The sequence below is a fragment of the Chiloscyllium plagiosum genome, chromosome 21, assembly GCF_004010195.1.
Source record: "Chiloscyllium plagiosum isolate BGI_BamShark_2017 chromosome 21, ASM401019v2, whole genome shotgun sequence".
In the NCBI taxonomy this organism is placed as follows: Eukaryota; Metazoa; Chordata; class Chondrichthyes; order Orectolobiformes; family Hemiscylliidae; genus Chiloscyllium; species Chiloscyllium plagiosum.
This window is the reverse complement of record NC_057730.1, coordinates 32,037,257-32,054,914: the sequence shown is the minus strand read 5'-3', so window position 1 is coordinate 32,054,914 and position 17,658 is coordinate 32,037,257. Positions and strand designations below refer to the sequence as shown.

General features: G+C 41.3%; 1 protein-coding gene across 1 annotated transcript in view; it reads left to right on the top strand.

Moving 5' to 3' along the window:
• usp31 (ubiquitin specific peptidase 31) overlaps positions 1–17,658 on the top strand; it is a 140,428-nt gene that overhangs the window by 2,768 nt on the left and 120,002 nt on the right. The window lies entirely within an intron of this gene.

The following is a 17,658-nucleotide window of genomic DNA, read 5'->3' as shown; positions in this document are numbered from 1 at the left end:
ATCCCTGAATCAGATTTTCTCCCTTGTGACAGTGTGGAAATATGTGTGTGGATGGTCATTATCAAAGTCCTATAATAGAGTCGTACAGCACAGAAACAGACCCTTCGGTCCAACCACAATCCCAAACTAAACCTATCCCACTGACCTGTGATTGGCCCATATCTCTCCAAACATTTCTTATTCGTGCACTTATCCAAATATCTTGTAAAAATTGTAACTGCACCTGCATCCACCACTTCCTCTGGAAGTTCGTTCCACACACACCACCCTGTGTAAAAAAAAAAAATGCCCTTCATATCTTTTTAAAATCTTTCTCCTCTCTCAGAAAAAAATTGTGCCCTAGCCTTGACATTCCCCTCCCTAGGGAAAAGACCCTTGCTTATTCAGCTTATCTGTGCCCCTCATCATCTTATAAGCCCCAATAAGGTCACCCCTCAACCTCCTCCACTCCAGTGAAAAAGGTCCCAGCCTCTCCTTATAATTCAAACCCTGCATTCCTGTAGCGTCCTGGTAAATCATTTCTGAAGTGGTAAATTAACCATATCATCCTTGTCAATTCATCTGCAGCCTTTAAGATTGCTGACCACATTATGTTCCTTTGACACTGCCTTGCTGGTTCCATTCTTACTTTGGCTACAATTAGATAGTTATCAAATTACAATGGCTTCCTTTCCCATTCCCATAGCATTCCTTCTGGTATTACCCAGTTTTCTATCTTTGACCCCCTTCTGTTTCCCCTCTACATATTACTTGTCAGTGATATCATCAGAATGTAAATTCAGTTCTACATGTACTCTGACATCCAGTTCTACCTCCATTATAACGTCTCTCAACCTTTCCTGTTTCTTTGGTTTGCCGTGCAGCATAAGTGCTGATTGTTTAGAAGATCAATGTAACAAAGCAATGGGAAACCATTCTTTGGTTGCAGCTGTAAACTTTATTCCCTAACTGCCAGACTCTATCTCGCTTATTTGCAGGAAAAAACTAAATTAGGTTCTTTTTTCCGAGAGGATCTTCAGGGCAGGTACTTGCACCGTCACTAAGACTGGCTATTTCCATTTAGATTAGATTAGATTAGATTAGATTACAGTGTGGAAACAGGCCCTTCGGCCCAACAAGTCCACACCGACCCGCCGAAGCGAAACCCACCCATACAACCCGGGTCTCTGGCGCTGTGAGGCAGCAGTGCTAACCACTGTGCCACTGTGCCGCCCAAATAAACTGTCCAACTTTGCCCAGTCTCAGTTTACCTGCTACTGATACCCTCATTAAAGCCAAAGAGTTCACTATTCCAGTGCACACCTGGCTGGCCTTCCATCTTCCTCCATACTCACTGAACATAAACTCATTCAAAGGTTTGTTGCACACGTAGCAATGTGTGCCAACTCCTATTTAACCATCACTCTCTTGTGTTCACTGACCTACATTGAGGCTTTGCCAGAATAGGAAGCAATGTTAAAATTCTCATGTTCCATGACCTTGATCCCTCCCTTTCTCTGTAACCCTCTGAGATCTCAAGGCTCCTTTTAACTCTATTATGTGTTCTCCGATTTAATTGCTTTACCATTAGTTTTGCTGCTTCAGCTGCCTTGCCAGTTACCTTAAACCACTCGTTCCTTCAAGACACTAGGCAAAAAAAATCTTTTAGGAGAAAGTGAGGACTGCAGATGCTGGAGATCAGAGCTGAAAATGTGTGCTGGAAAAGCGCAGCAGGTCAGACAGCATCCAAGGAACAGGAGAATCGACGTTTCGGGCATGAGCCCTTCTTCAGGAATGAGGAAAGTATGTCCAGCAGGCTAAGATAAAAGGTAGGGAGGAGGGACTTGGGGGAGGGGCGTTGGAAATGCAATAGGTGGAAGGAGGTCAAGGTGAGGGTGATAGGCCAGAGTGGGGTGGAGGCGGAGAAGTCCGGAAGAAGATTGCAGGTTAGGAAGGCGGTTTTGGTCATCCAGTCAAATATTTTGCATGGCTTTGCATCACGGTTTTGTTTGACATTCCTGAGAGGTGACTTGAGATGTTTAAGTTTATTAAATGTGCTAGTTAACTGCAAGTTGTTGTGGAATACGTGAGTCTCTTTGTCTGTAGTTTTCCCTTGGGTTGTAAAATTTCCTTGGGAATTGTGTAATGTCACAAAACTGCTGCATTAATCAAGTATTCGTATACACCTTTGCAGCTTGATGATTACATAATGTTATTCTCAGCATCTTTTCACTGCAACCGATGATGAATTCCATTCTGGCAAAGGCTCAATGTAGGTCAGTGAGCACAAGAGTGATGGTTAAGTAGGAGTTGGTACACATCGTGATGCGTGCGGCAAACCTTTGAATGAGTTCATGTGTAAGGAATATGAAAGAAGGAAGGCAAACCAGGAGTACAAATCTATGGGTATTACAGGGATGAATGTGATTGGGATTAAATAGCACCTATTTCACAAAAGAACAAGCTGTCACTGTGCTTTGTCTCCTAGTCTGCAATTATATGATTTTCAGTTTTGTCATTCCCTCGAGTTAGAATTTACTAGCAACATCCAGAAAAGTAGGAAAATGATTTATAAGAGGAAGCATTGACCTGGTGAGATTATTAGTTCAGAGATACAGGAAATGTACTGGGGTTTGAGTTTGAGAACTGCCATGGTAGATGGTGGAATTTGAATTCAAGAAAAATATCTGGAATTAAGAGTCTCATAATGGCCATACAACTATTGTTGATTGTTGGAAAAACCCATTTGGTTCACTGTCTTTTAGGTGAGGAAATCAACTGTCCTTGTTTTGTCTGGTCGATATGTGATGGATCTAATTGAATAGTGGTTATAATTTTGCTAGGGCACCTTGATGTCAAGGGCAGTTGACTTCACTTCCCCTGTGGAGTTTGGCTCCTCTGTCCATGTTTAGACCAAGGCTGAAATGAATGATACTGGCACAACACAAAATGTACATCAGTGAGCCAATTATTGCTAAACAAGTGCTGGTTGATAGCATGTTTTGGAGAAAGTGAGGATTGCAGATGCTGGAGATCAGAGCTGAAAAATGTGTTGCTGGAAAAGCGCAGCAGGTCAGGCAGCATCCAAGGAGCAGGAGAATCGACGTTTCGGGCATAAGCTGAAGAAGGGCTTATGCCCGAAACGTCAATAGCATTGCTTTGCCAATCATTGAAAGTAAACTGATGAGGCAGTAATTGGCTGGGTTGGATTTGTCCTGCTTTTTGTGCATAGGACAAACCTGGGCAATTTTCCACATTCGCAGGGTAGATGCCAGTATTCTAGCTAGAACAGTGGAACAGATGGCTGGAGGTGTTCAGGAGCACAAGTCTTCAGTACTATGTAATTTTTGAGAAGATTTATAGCTCAGGTTGTAAGTTTGTTCACTTAGCCGAAAGGTTTGTTTTCAGATGTTTCATCACCATGCTAGGTAACATCAGTGCGCCTCCAGTGAAGTGCTGGTATTATGTCCAGCTTTCTATTTGTGTGTCTTGGTCTCTTAAGGTGGGTGATATCATTTCTCGTTCTTTTTCTCAGAGGTTGGTAAATGGGGTCCAAATCGGTGTGTTTATTGATGGAGTTCTGGTTTGAATGCCAGGCCTCTCAGAATTGCCATACATGTCTCTGTTTAGCCTGTCCTTGGATGGTTATATTATCCCAGTTGAAGTGGTATCCTTCTTTGTCTGTGTGTAAGGACACTAGTAATAGTGGGTCATATCTTTTGGTGGCTAGTTAGTGTTCGTGTGTGTTGCTTTCCTGCAGACGCTGGTCTGAAGTTCTCCATTAACTGTTCATTCCACATTGACATCTAGGAAGGAGAGTCTGTTGTTGTTCTCTTTTGTGAAATTTATGTCAGTAAGGATGTTGTTGTTGTAGTAGGTTTCCTCTAATTTGTTATGTGGATGACACCTTTGTCATCACAAAATGGAACAAATTAAAGGAAACCTACAATATCAACAATATCCTTACTGGAATAAAATTCACAAGAGGAGGAGAACAACAGCAGACTCCCCTTCCTAGATGTCACAGTGAAGAACTTCAGACCAGCGTCTACAGGAAAGCAACACACACAGACCAGATACTTAACTACAGAAGCAATTGTCTCATCACACACAAACTGAACTGCATCCGGACATTATTTAAAAGGGCCACAATATATTGCAGTACCCAGGAACTACGAGCAGCAGAAGAAAACTACTATACAGCGTATTCAAGAAGAATGGGTACCCAACAAACACCAGTCTGCCGATTCCTAATCAAGCCCAAATAAGCAGACACAACATGCCCAAAAACTCCAGTCACATTACCTTACATCAAAGGCATCTTGGAAATGACTACCAGACTACTCAGACCCTTTGCATAATGGTATCCCGCAAACCTACCAACACACTTAAAAAGTGGCTGTTGAGCCTAAAGGACACTAAAGAACTAACCAGCAAAACGAATGTCGTTTACAAAATACCATGCAAGATCTGTAACAACCGCTACATTAGACAGGCAGAAAACTAGCCACCAAGATACACAAACACCTTCCAGCTCATTGAGCAAACTTACAACTTCTTCAGTACTGTTGCTAGAATGTTGCCAGGGCGCACACCATTCATAGTATCCTCTGCCTTCAGTTGTTGCTTTATATCATATCACATCCAGAAATTGAATTGGCTGAAGATTAGCACCTGTGCTGCTGGGGACCTCCTGAGAAAACAGAAAGAGATTATCCATTTGACACTTTTGGCTGAAGATTATTTTTGGCAAATGCTTCAGCCTTACTTTTTTCACTGATGTGCAGGGCTTCCCCATTATCGAGGATGAGATATTTGTGAAGCCACTTCCTGCAGTGAGTTGTTTCATTGTCCACCACCAATCATGACTGGATGCAGTAGAGCTGCAGAGCTTGGATCTGATCATTTGGTTGCAAAATTGCTTAGCTTTACGTCATTGCTGTTTATGCTGTTTGGTACACAAGTAGTTATGTGGTGTAGTTATGTAGCTTCACCATGTTGATGCCTCATTTTTAGGTATGGCTAGCACTTCTGGCATGCCCTTATGTGTTCTTCTTTGAACCAGGGTTAATCTTTGGCTTCATGATGATGGTGGAGTGGGGTATTTCCTGGGCCATGAGGTTGCAGATTACATTGAAGTTCAGTTTAGCTGCTGATAACTTAGTGCTTAATCGATGTTTAGTCTGAATTGCTCGAGCTATTCAAAATCTATCCCATTTAGTATAGTGTTGTTGCCACATGATGCTCCATGTGGAGATTGTGCCTCACCTCTACAAAGGCTATTTACAGTGGTTGCTCCTACAGAAATGGTCATGGAAAGGTGCATTTGTGATAGGAGATTGGTGATAACAAGGTAAAGTATGTTTTTCATTGGTTCTCTCACCGCCATTCACAGATCCAGTCTAACAGCTTTGTCCTTTAGGCCTTGACCATCTTGGTGCCTAATGGTGCTGCTAAGTGATGAACTCTGAAGTCTCCCTACCAGGGTAGGTTCTGTGCCCTTGCCATACGCTCTGTACTTCCAAGTGATTTTTAATATCTCACCAGCTGGTTAGTAATCAGTAGAAGGCTTCCTTATGCATGTTTGATTTGATGGCATGCGACTTCAGGGGATCCAGAGTCATTGTTGAGGACTTTTGACTGCATGCCACTATGCCATTCTGTCTGTGTCTCTCTTTGTCTCTGTTTCATCTTTTCAGATTTTTCCTCTGGTCAATATTTATACTGGATCTCATTTGTGTTAACAATCTTGTATGTGTTATCTGTCATGCACTCTTTTCTGCTTTATTTTTCTCTCTGTTGTTATGCAAGGAGCTTTTTTTTTGCTGCCCAAATTTATTTTACCCCTTTGTCCTGAACTATTACCTCTTTAAGGCATTCCATTGTTTTGTTGCAATTTAACCCATCAATTATTCCAATCTGTCCAGACCTGATCTCAGCCCACTGAAATTGATTTCCCTCCAGTTAAGTACTCTATTCACTTTCTTTTCTTATAGCTAACATAAAACATATGATCTGCTGTGATCACTGTTCCCTAGCTGTAGTCTAGTCCACTTAGCCCCTCTTGCTCCCTTGAATCAGATGCAGCAGTAATTCTTTCCTTGCTGCCGTTTAGAAAATTGTCCCAAATGCTGTAGAAACTATTGCCCCCTCTCTGTCTTTTTACACCATTATTATTCCAGTGTTATTAGAAAGATTAAACATACTTCTCCCTAATTTTCACTACTGTATATAGTTTTTGCATCTCTAATTTCATTAAATTTGCTCTTGTGTATCTCTTCCCTGTTCTCCCATCGTCAAAAATATTGGTGGCCTTTCCAGCTAATTAGTAGCAAGTGTTGTACAAATCCTGATGTTCGTTGGAAAGTAGCATTGGACCTTTGTCATGTAGCTGTGTTGTGAAGGTATTGAGCCCATCGACCATGTCGTGAGTAAGGTTTACGGGTTTGATTGAGTCAGTCTGATCTTAGCTCAGTAGATTGAGGCATTTAAAGTTTACCTTAGCTGGCTGAGAGTTGCTTTATTTGTTGTTCCTGGTCAATGTCCAGTTACCATTTCTGGCTGTGCACAGGAGCGCTTCAGATGGAGGACAGGATTTGAGTGTCCCTTGGGTCACTCATTTTGTCAGTGCTCACCATCTGCCTTTGCCATGGAAATTGGTAGAAACTGGAGTGTTCCCAGGAAGTTGTATTTCAGCAATGAGTTGGATCCATTGGGAGAGGGAAAAAGACAACAAGGAAAAAGGAAACAAACTGTTCTCACCTTTCAAGCAACACTGCTCTCTGGTGTTACACTGATTTAAGATTGCAGTTAACTATTTTTTGGTGTAATGTGGATAAGAAGCATTTGGTTTTAAGGTATTAGTTTTCAAATGAAGCTGAAGTATGTATAAATCTTGAAGGTAGTGAAGCACAGTCTAAGAGCACATGGCATAAGAGGGTAATAGGGGTGTTCATCAATGATAAGATCTTTGGCTATAGATTATTCAGTGAAAACCATGGTTGATTCTTTAGTCACCTGTGGAACCCCATGGAGATTGGTTTGGTTAGGGGTCCATTCACTGGAGAAACCTATATAATTCTAACAGGACCAGGCAAGATTTGAAGTTGCTGGTGTTGGACTGCGGTGGTCAGAGTTAAAAATCACACAATACCAGGTTATAGTCCAACAGGTTTATTTGGAAGCACTCCCTTTTGAAGGTGAAGGAGCAGCGCTTCGAAAGCTAGTGCTTCCAAATAAACCTGTTGGACTATAACCTGGTGTTGTGCGATTTTTAACTCTGACCAGTCAAAGTAGTCACAGGATGTTGCTGATGACTGAGGAGTCCAGAAGCAGAGGTCACGATCTAAGGATATGGGGTAGGTCATTTAGGACTGGGATCAGGAGAAATTTCTTCCAGAGGGTGGTGAGCCTGTGGAATTCCACAGAAATAGTTGACACTAAAAACATTGAATGTTTTCAGGAAGGAAATGGCTATAGTTCTTGGGGCTAAAAGGAGCAAAGATTATGGAGTGAGAGTGATACAGGGTACCCAGCCATTGAATGATGGAGCAAATGAGTTACAATCTACAACTTCGGAGAATGAAAACACTGTATTTTTCCCTACAAAATTTGCTGACTTGTAATGGGGTCAGGTTCCACTGGTATTGCCTATCCCACCAAATTTCACCAAAGTTATTTTATGCACACCTGGACTCTAGACATTGTTTTGACTGATTTAGTCCTATAATTGTTGGAGCAGACATCAACCCTGTCCTCACCCACTTAATATCGGTACAGGGGTTTTGAAATGTGCAATTTAAAAGCCACAGTATGCAAAGCGAAAAGAATTGCACCATTCAGGATTAATTGAAAGTCTTGAAGTGAATCTTACTCTCAACATTTTAAGAATGTACATCTTCAATTCCCTGAACCTGTGCTCTGAAAACTGGGTGTATGTAGGCAGGATGAATTTCAAGATTCTGAAAATGATTTGGATTTGTTCAATTTTCACATATCAACTATAGAGGAACCTCGATTATCTGGCATTCGATTATCTGAATATCGGATTATTTGGCAAGATCGCAAGGTCCCTATGCTTGGTTAAACTATGTTATCTAGCATTTGATTGTCCAAACGGAATATGCCCCAGACGTGTCCTTTGGATGATCGAGGTTCCTCTGTAATTTTTTTTAAAGAAGTTCAGTTTTGTACCTCTTGCAAACTTGGCAGCGTAAAGAAGGCTGACAGCTGATTGCATTACTTCTCAGTGTAATCTACTCACTGGAAAAATGTTTCTGCTAATAGCCTTTAGCTGAGGAACGCAGAGGGCCAATCTCAATTCCTGACATCACAGCTATTACCGAAATGTCTTGGCTGGAAGGGTTATAAGTGCATTTGCAACATTATCAAAGTGACTGGATGTCAAAAGTATGCAGTTGGCTGTAAAGCATTTGTGGAATATCCTGTGATTGGGAAAGTTTTGATAGAAATGCAGCATTTTTAAATACTAAACCTGCACCCCTGAAGCGTGCGTGCGCGCAAAAAGATTCACACACAGGTGCCTTTTCATTTCCTTCCCACCTTCACAAGCTTCACTGTGTTGTTAGCCTCCTTTGGGCCTATTGGTGACTGATCAGAAGATTGAGAACAATCTTTATTGGGTGATAAAGTTGTACAGTATGGAAACAGATCCTTCGGTCCAACTTGTCCATGCTGATCAGATATCCTAAGTGAATTTGCTAGCATTTGGCTCATATCCCTCTAAACCCTTTCTATTCATATATCCATCCAAATGCCTTTAGAATATTGTAATTGTACGAGCCTCCACCACTTCCTCTGGCAGCTCATTCCATACACGCACCACCCTTTGCTTGGAAAAGTTGCCCCGTAGGTCTCTTTTATATCTTTCCCCTCACCCTACATCTATGGCCCCTAGTTCTGGACACTCCCACCCCAGGGAAGCCTTTGTCATTTTATCTTATCCATGCCCCTCATGATTTTATAAACCTCTGAGGTCACCCCTCAGCCTTCGACGCTCCAGGGAAAACAGTCTCTCCTGATAGCTCAAACCATCCAACCCTGGCAACATCCTTGTAAATCTTTTCTGAACCCTTTCAAGTTTCACAACATGCTTCTGATAGGAAGGAGACCAGAATTGCACGCAGTATTCCAAAAGTAGCCTAACCAATGTCCTGTACACCTGCAACATGACCTCCCAACTCCTGTACTCAATGCTCTGACCAGTAAAGGAAAGCATACCAAGGAAAGCACTATCCTATCTACCGGCGACTCCACTTTCAAGGAGCTATGAACCTGCACTCCAAGGTCTCTTTGTTCAGCAACATTCCCTAGGACCTTACCATTAAGTGTATAAGTCCTGCTAAGATTTGCTTTCCCAAAATGCAGCACCTCGCATTTATCTAAATTAAACTCCATCTGCCACTCCTCAGCCTATTGACTCATCTGATCAAGATCCTGTTATGATCTGAGGTAACCTCCTTCACTGTCCACTATAGTTCCTATGCTCACATCCAACTCATTTATATAAATGATAAAGTAGTGGACCCAGCACCGATCCTTGTGGTACTCCACTGGTCACAGGCCTCCAGTCTGAAAAACAACCCTCGACCACCACCCTCTGTCTTCTATTGTTGAGCCAGTTCTGCATCCAACTGGCTCCTTCTCCCTATATGCCATGATATCTAATCTTGCTAACCAGTCTCATGGGGAACCTTGTCAAACACCTTACTGAAGTCCATATAGATCACATCCACTGCTCTGCCCTCATCAATCATCTTTGTCACGTTTTCAAAAAACTCAAATCAAGTTTGTGAGACATGATTTCTCACACACAAAGCTATGTTGACTATCCCTAATCAGTCCTTGCCTTTCCAAATACATGTACATCCTGTCCCTCAGGATTCCCTCCAACCATTTGCCCACCACCAATGTCAGGCTCACCGGTCTGTAGTTCCCTGGCTTGTCCATACCACCTTTCTTAAATAATTGTACCATGTTAGTCAACCTCCCATCTTCTGGCACTTCACCTGTGCAAGGGGCCCAGCAATCACTTCCCTAGCTCTCACAGACTTCTAGGATACACCTGATCAGGTTCTGGGGATTTATCCACCTTTATTCATTTCAAGACATCCAGCAAATCCTCCACTGTAATATGGGCATTTTTCAAGCTGTCACCATCTATTTCCCCACATTGTATATCTTCCATGTCCTTCTCCACAGTGAACACTGATAGAAAATACTTGTTTAGTATCTCCCCCATCTCCTGTGGCTCCACACAAAGGCTGCCTTGCTGATCTTTGAGGGGCCCTACTCTCTCCTTAGTTACCCTTTTGTCCTTAATGTATTTGTAAAAGCCCATGGGATTCTCCTTAACCCTATTTTCCAAAGCTATCTCATGTCTCCTTTTTGCCCTCCTAATTTCCTTCTTAAGTATACTCCTACTGCCTTTACACTCTTCTAAGGATTCACTCGATCTCTCCTGTCTATATCTGACATATGCTTCCTTCTTTTTCATAACCAAACCCTCAATTTCTGTTGTCGTCCAGCATTCCCTACGCCTACCAGCCTTTCCTTTCATCCTAACAGGAATATACTGTCTCTGGATTCTCGTTATCTCATTTCTGAGGGTTTCCCATTTTCCAGCCATCCCTTTACCTGCGAGCATCTGCGCCCAATCAGCTTTTGAAAGTTCTTGCCTAATACCGTCAAAATTAACCTTCCTCCAATTTAGAACTTCAATTTTTAGATCTGGTCAGTTCTTTTCCATCACTATTTTAAAACTAATAGAATTATGGTAGTTGGCCCCAAAGTGCTCCCCCACTGACACCTCAGTCACCTGCCCTGATAACTGAGATCTCCTTACAAATCTGTTTCTCAATTTCCCTCTGACTATTAGGGGGTCTATAATACAATCCCAATAAGGTGATCATCCCTTTCTTATTTCTCAGTTCCATCCAAATAACTTCCCTGGATGTACTTCTGGGAGTATCCACCCTAAGTATAGGTGTAATGCTATCCCTTACCAAAAACGCCACTCCCTCTCCTCTCTTGCCTCCCATTCTATCCTTCCTCTAGCATTTGTATCCTGGAACATTAAGCTGCCAATCCTTTCTATCCCTTAGCTACATTTCTGTAATTGCTATGACATCAGTCATTGTGCAAAAGTATTTTTCCTCATCACGCCATTCGTTTATCGGGCCATTTGTTTTCTCTGGAGTGTCAGAGGTTGAGAGTGACCTTCTAGAGGGTTACCAAATCATGAGGGACATAGGTAGGGTGAATAGTTAAGTCTTTTTCCCCAGGGTAGGGGGAGCCCAAAACTAGAGGGCATAGATTTAGGGTGAGAGGGGAAAGATATAAAAGTGACCTGAGGGGCAACCTTTTTACAACGATGGTAGTGTGTGTATGGAAGCAGCTGCCAGAGGAAGTGGTGGAGGCTGGTACTGTTACAACATTTAAAAGGAATCTGGGTACATGAATAGGAATGGTTTAAAGGGATATGGACCAAACTCTCTAAAATAGAACTAAATCAGTTTAGGATATCTGGCCTGTGTGGATGAGTTGGACCAAAAGATCTGTTTCCGTGCTGTGTGACTCTTAAAGAAAGATCACCTGTACAGTCGTCATGACTATTGCTTTTGTTTGTATTATATCACCTTTTAATTTTTAAGGCATGCTATTGTAACATAACTGGATTGCCCATATATTCAGTTTCACATGATTTGTCATACTCATTGCATAACAGTTGTATGTCTTGGGAGGTGGGAGGCAATTTTTTTGAGGAGTGACATTTGCTCTGAAATTTGCAGCTGGGCATTTTACTGAGTTAAATGCTGTATACACAAGCATACTTGGAAAATACTTTTGTAAACTGCACGTGACCTTTGGTGTTAGCAATTACTGCTGCTAATTTTTCAAATGCTCTTACCTGACATAGATTTGAAGTCCTGAATGTTGTGTGGTGAAGAAGAATTTGATATTTAAAACCAGTGGTATATTTTGATTTGAGTTGTGCTAAAATGTCATGGATTGTAATATTTGTTAAGGTGGAGCTAATTTGCTGATTTTACTTTGACCCATATGTCTGTACTGTGACTCCGCTTGCAGTTTTTCAGATGCAGCTGAGCACTGTAATTTTCAAGCTTTGTTTATCTTTTCCTCTTGAGACTAGATTATTTAATTGTCAATCGCCATGCTACAACATTGAATGTATAATCATTAACTGAAACCAAAATTGGGTCCAGAAACTAGTCTGTGAAAGAAAAGTGAACTATTTTGAAGACTATTGATGAGCTATTAGCTGTAGCAAAGTTGTGAACCTGGGCCACTGCCCAGAATGGGAATATGGCAGTTTTGTTTTCATTTTAGCAACTGTATGTTTAATTCTGTGCAATTTAATTTATGGGAGGCTATTTAACAGTACTTTTTTCTAAAGTTAACATTTGGTTTGAACAAGTTATGTATTTGTTGTCACAGCTCTGCAGTGTCTTTTAGTGCAGCTTCAGAGAATCATGAAAGTGCAATAATGGCTGCCACAACTGCCCAAATTAGCAGGCAGATGGGGCCTCGGTTCAATGTCTTGTTGGAAATATGATCCCATGGGGAGGGTGGTGCTCATTTACTGTCAGAGAAAACTGTTAAGTCGCATCTTTCAGCTGAAGAGATCAGTATGTTGCAAAGTGATTTATTGTCTTGTGGTTTTGCATTATGTGTATGGACACAATAAATAGTGATGTCAGTAAAGTGGAGTGTGTGGAGGTGTTTATCAACACCTGATCAACAGCGAAGTAACCTGCGAGTCATGAGAAATGTGGTTTTAATGACGACTGTCTGAAATTGTCCAACAGGTATTGATTTCCTGGTTGCTTCACTGAGCACATTTAAAAGGATATCCTGTGGGCAGGTCAAAACCTATTCTGTAGAAATAAATGAAAGCTTATACAGGCAGAGATGTGGAAAAGGATTAGAAGAGATGTTTATGTGGTGCCTGCTCATGTGTCTCCAATATCTCTGCTTCAAATGCTGTATTATTCTGAAAATTATTTTCATGTGTGGCACAATCATATGCACAAGCAAACTGATTAGTTCTGCTTCACCTTTTCTTGTACAGAGAATGTTTTATTAACTGGCAGCTATGCGATCATGAGTGTGCCATTCATCAAATATTTTGGATAATCAAGAGGTCCAGATAATCAATGTAAAAACCATGCTAAGTAATAGGATATACACATCACTGTTATACTTATATTTGCAGCATAAATCACTTAAATAATAATGCAACTTCGCCTTAAATAAAACTTACCAGCAGACAGTCTTTTCACTCACATCCTCAACTGACTGTTCGTGATAGATTGTGATATTGAGGAGAAATTTACTCGAAATTGAATCAACTGTTGATATTTTATATGGCCATTTGATTGAACAAGTGTAAGTATATTGAGATAAATTAAAGTATGATAATCAGACAGGATAATGTAGTAAATTTTGAGGTATATAATTTTTTACTAGTTTATCAAAGGTGCCAGTTAAAACAAAATTTGCTGTTTACGAACCAGAGTATCTGCCTCTCCCCATTGTGTGGTGATACAGGGCCTCCAGTAACCATCCAAGCAGGTTTTTAAATATCTGTTTAAACATCATCTCATTTAAACCTCTGACCACATTCAAGTTTACTCCAAATCCTGTTCATATGTCGCTTCTATGCCTACTGATCTATATGAGCTTCTGAGTTTCTTTTTAAAGATTTGTTCTTGGGAAGTGAGTATCATTGACATGCAAGGTATTTATTCCCCATTTCAATTGCCTTTTGAGAAGGTGTGCGTGAGCTGTTGTTTTTGAATTGTTGCAGTCTGTGTGGCACTAGTGGAAGGAAGTTGAAGAATTTTAGCTTGGTAAAGATGATGGAACAATGATTTATAATTCCATATCTGGATGGTGAGAGACTTGAAGGTGGTTATGCAGTGATGGAGCATTGTTCCATGCATTGGACAAGTTGGACCAAGGTTCTGTTTCTGTGCTGCACATGTCTATGACTTTAACTCTGTTTGTTTCTTTTGTCCTCCTTGGAGGTTGAATATGTGGTTTAGACGGTGCTGCTGAAGAGGTGCATGTTGTAGCAATGTATCTTGTAAGGCATATGTTGCTGCCACTGCATTATTGGTATTGATTGGGTGCTGGGGTATTCAAAGTAACTGATTGCCCTGGATGGTTTTGACAGCATTGTTGGAGCAGCACCAGCCAGACAGATGGAGTGTATTCCATCACAATCCTGATTCATGACTTGTAGATGGCAGATAAACTTTTTGGAGTTATTTACCAAAGGATATGTAGTCTTTTGTCTCTTCTTGAATTGCTTATTATTTGTGACTGGTGCTTTATAATCCTGGTTAGTGGTTTTCCCAAGATGTTGATGGGTTTTTCAGGAGTGGTAGTGGTGTTGAATGTTAAAGAATGATAGTTACATTCTCTGCGATTTTTGAGAAGATTTGTAGCTCAGGTTGAGGTTCAGGTTGTAAGTTTGCTTGCTGAGCTGGAAGGTTCATTTTCAGTAGTTGCATCACCATGGTAGGTAAAATAAACAGCGAGCCTCCGGTGAAGCGCTGGTGTTATGTCCCACTTTCTACTTATGTCACCCACCTTAAGAAACCAAAACATACAAGTAGAAACCGGGACATACACCAGCACTTCACCGGAGGCTCACTGATGATGTTACCTAGCATGGTGACAAAACGTCTGAAAATAAACCTTCACCTCAGTGAGCAAATGTACAACCTGAGTTACTCTCTCTCGTTGGAGATTGATGTTATCTGATACTGTGTGATAAACAAATGTTAATTCCCACTTGTCAGCTAAGCCTGAATGTCATTCATGTGAACACAATTTTAGTATCTGAAGTTGTGAATTGTACCAAACTCATCGAGCATCAGTGAACCTCCTCACTTCTGATCTTATGATGGTGGGAAGGCCATTGACGTAGATGAACATGAATGGGCAAAAGGCACTATGCTGAGAAACTCCTGCAACAATGTCTTGGGCTGTGATGATTGGCTGCCTCCAACCCAAACCATAACCTTGTGCTAAATTTTACTAACAAGTGGAATTTTCCTCCAAATTCTCATAACCTAAGGGTTCTTTGCTGCATTCAGTTCAATTATCTGCATGTTCTTAGTATTGAGAACATTTAAGGGAAGATATAGGGTAATACATATATTCAAGATTATGAAGTGTTTCAATAAATGCAGAATGCGGGAATGATGGTTTCCATTGGTGGAGGGCACGAATTTCAGGAATTTGGTTAATTGTTGAAGTGAGGACAAAAGATTTTGTGTAGTGAGTTGTAGTGATCTAGAATATACTTCAAAGCTGCTCGACTAAGTTGACCCTGTTGGAGAGTGAGGGTTAGGACATTCTAATGGGTACATTCTAAGGAGATTATTGAGAAGGAGCTTAAGTGGTTTGGTGATCATCACGCAAGGAGAAGGAATCTACAAATTGCGGTGCTGTTTTATTGAGAGAAGTGTTTTCTGCGGTGTTTATGTGCTGACAATGGGAATCAAATCAATGAAAAGGATCTGTGATTTTGCATTCTTTTTCAGTACTACCAACTTCAGTAGTATTTAATGTTAATGATTTGTCAGTGAAATAGCAGATGAAACTCTAATTGTAATAGGAAAAGGTTTCTAGAGGAATTGAGGCGTGTATGTATTCCCAGTAGGCAGAACACTTGATTGTTATCATGTCTTGGTTTGGTGAGGTTAATGAATTTCCACAGCAGTTGAATTGAAGTCACAAAACAGATGTGTTTCCTCCTTGTTTGCTCTTCCCCAGATGAACTACTGCCTCTGGGTGGTGTTGGTGTTTAGCTGACTTCTTTTGGTGGGAATGCGCTTGCAGGGGGTGTTGGAGTTCTTGAGCATCAGCTCCTTCCAGCGGGCCATTAACAATATGTTCATTGTTATGATAAATGACTAAAGTGTCTACTAACTTTAACACTGGTTTAGGAAACTATCTATATACAAAATTTATATTTTGTTTGGAGGGGTGAGGAGGAAATAAGAACAAGTAATTGTCGTATGACTGTCAATTCCTGCATTTAGGATAATTTGCTATTCAAGTAATGCAATCTTGAATGAACACCCTAAAAGCACTGAGTGCGCATGTTTCTGAGCAGATAACTAAAAATTTAGTTGTTATTTGCCCTGTTTAATTGGTTTGGCTGAATTAGTCTTCTGACTACATTTCCTCCAAAAATGCTAGAGTTGCTGATTGGTTCAGCTCTGTACGGTCTGGGAATTGTCCCACTGTTTTGATCATGGTTAGTCCTGTTTTGAACATTCTGTCTGTTCCTGTTGGATCAGAAGATTCTACTAGAATTGGGACTGATTTCTTTTCTTCTGATGTAACATTGTCAAAACAGGCACTGCTGGTACATTCCTCTGGTTACATACATCAGAACCTTTTAAGGGATTGGCTTCCAGAGTTTGAAAGAGATGAGGAATGCCTAGAATACACTAGTTGTTAGAAAAACAGTAGAGCTAAGCTGGTCCTTAAGAACTAAGGTAGATACAGAAATTAATAATATTGTACTGTTTGGTGGTAATGTCACTGTTCCACAAGTTATGGTTAATAGAGTCATAGTGATGTACAGCACAGAAACAGACTCTTTGGTCCAACTTGTCCGTGCTGACCAGATATCCCAAACTAATCTAGTTCCACTTGTTAGGTTCTTTTCCGGAGGTTTCACGCATGAGATGCAATTCGCGCACACCAACTTCTGCAAACAGTGAAAGTTTATTAAACTTGTACAAGCAAGGTGACCCCCTTTGAGCCCCCTTGCTGGTGTGTGAGGTCGAGTCAAAAGAGGCACTGAATAAAGAAAACGCATCCCCTTTATAGATGTCAGTTGGTCATGCTCACAGATACTCTGGCCACTCCACCACAGTCACATGCCACTCAAGACAACCCAGTCACTCCCTCGCAGTCACGTTATCCCAGGTACAATGGTAGGATGAGATCATCCTCTGAGATAATGTAAATGAAAATGCTCTAATCCTGGGGAATTGTTATGCAAACGATTTTTTAGATTAGATTAGATTACATTACAGTGTGGAAACACGCCCTTCGGCCCAACAAGTCCCCACCGACCCGCCGAAGCGCAACCCACCCATACCCCTACATTTACCCCTTACCTAACACTACGGGCAATTTAGCATGGCCAATTCACCTGGCCTGCACATCTTTGGACTGTGGGAGGAAACCGGAGCACCCGGAGGAAACCCACGCAGACACTGGGAGAACGTGCAAACTCCACACAGTCAGTCGCCTGAGGCGGGAACTGAACCCGGGTCTCTGGCGCTGTGAGGCAGCAGTGCTAACCACTGTGCCACCGTGCCGCCCAGTGATTCCCCAAAACAATGTAGATGTGACATACCTAGCTTCAGGGGATGGCTAGAAAGCATTTCTGAATGGAAGAGAGTGAATGATAGTTTAATTTGATAAGAGCACGGGGAGTGGTAGCAAATGACGGTCTAATTGGATTGGGAGTCATTCACATTCCTGCATGACTGTCTGCCCCACCCAAAGACAGTGCAGTTTAACCCGTTAATATTGCATTAATGTCCAGAGAGAGAGTACAATTCAATCTTTTAACATTACACATTTGTCAACACTTAACCCATA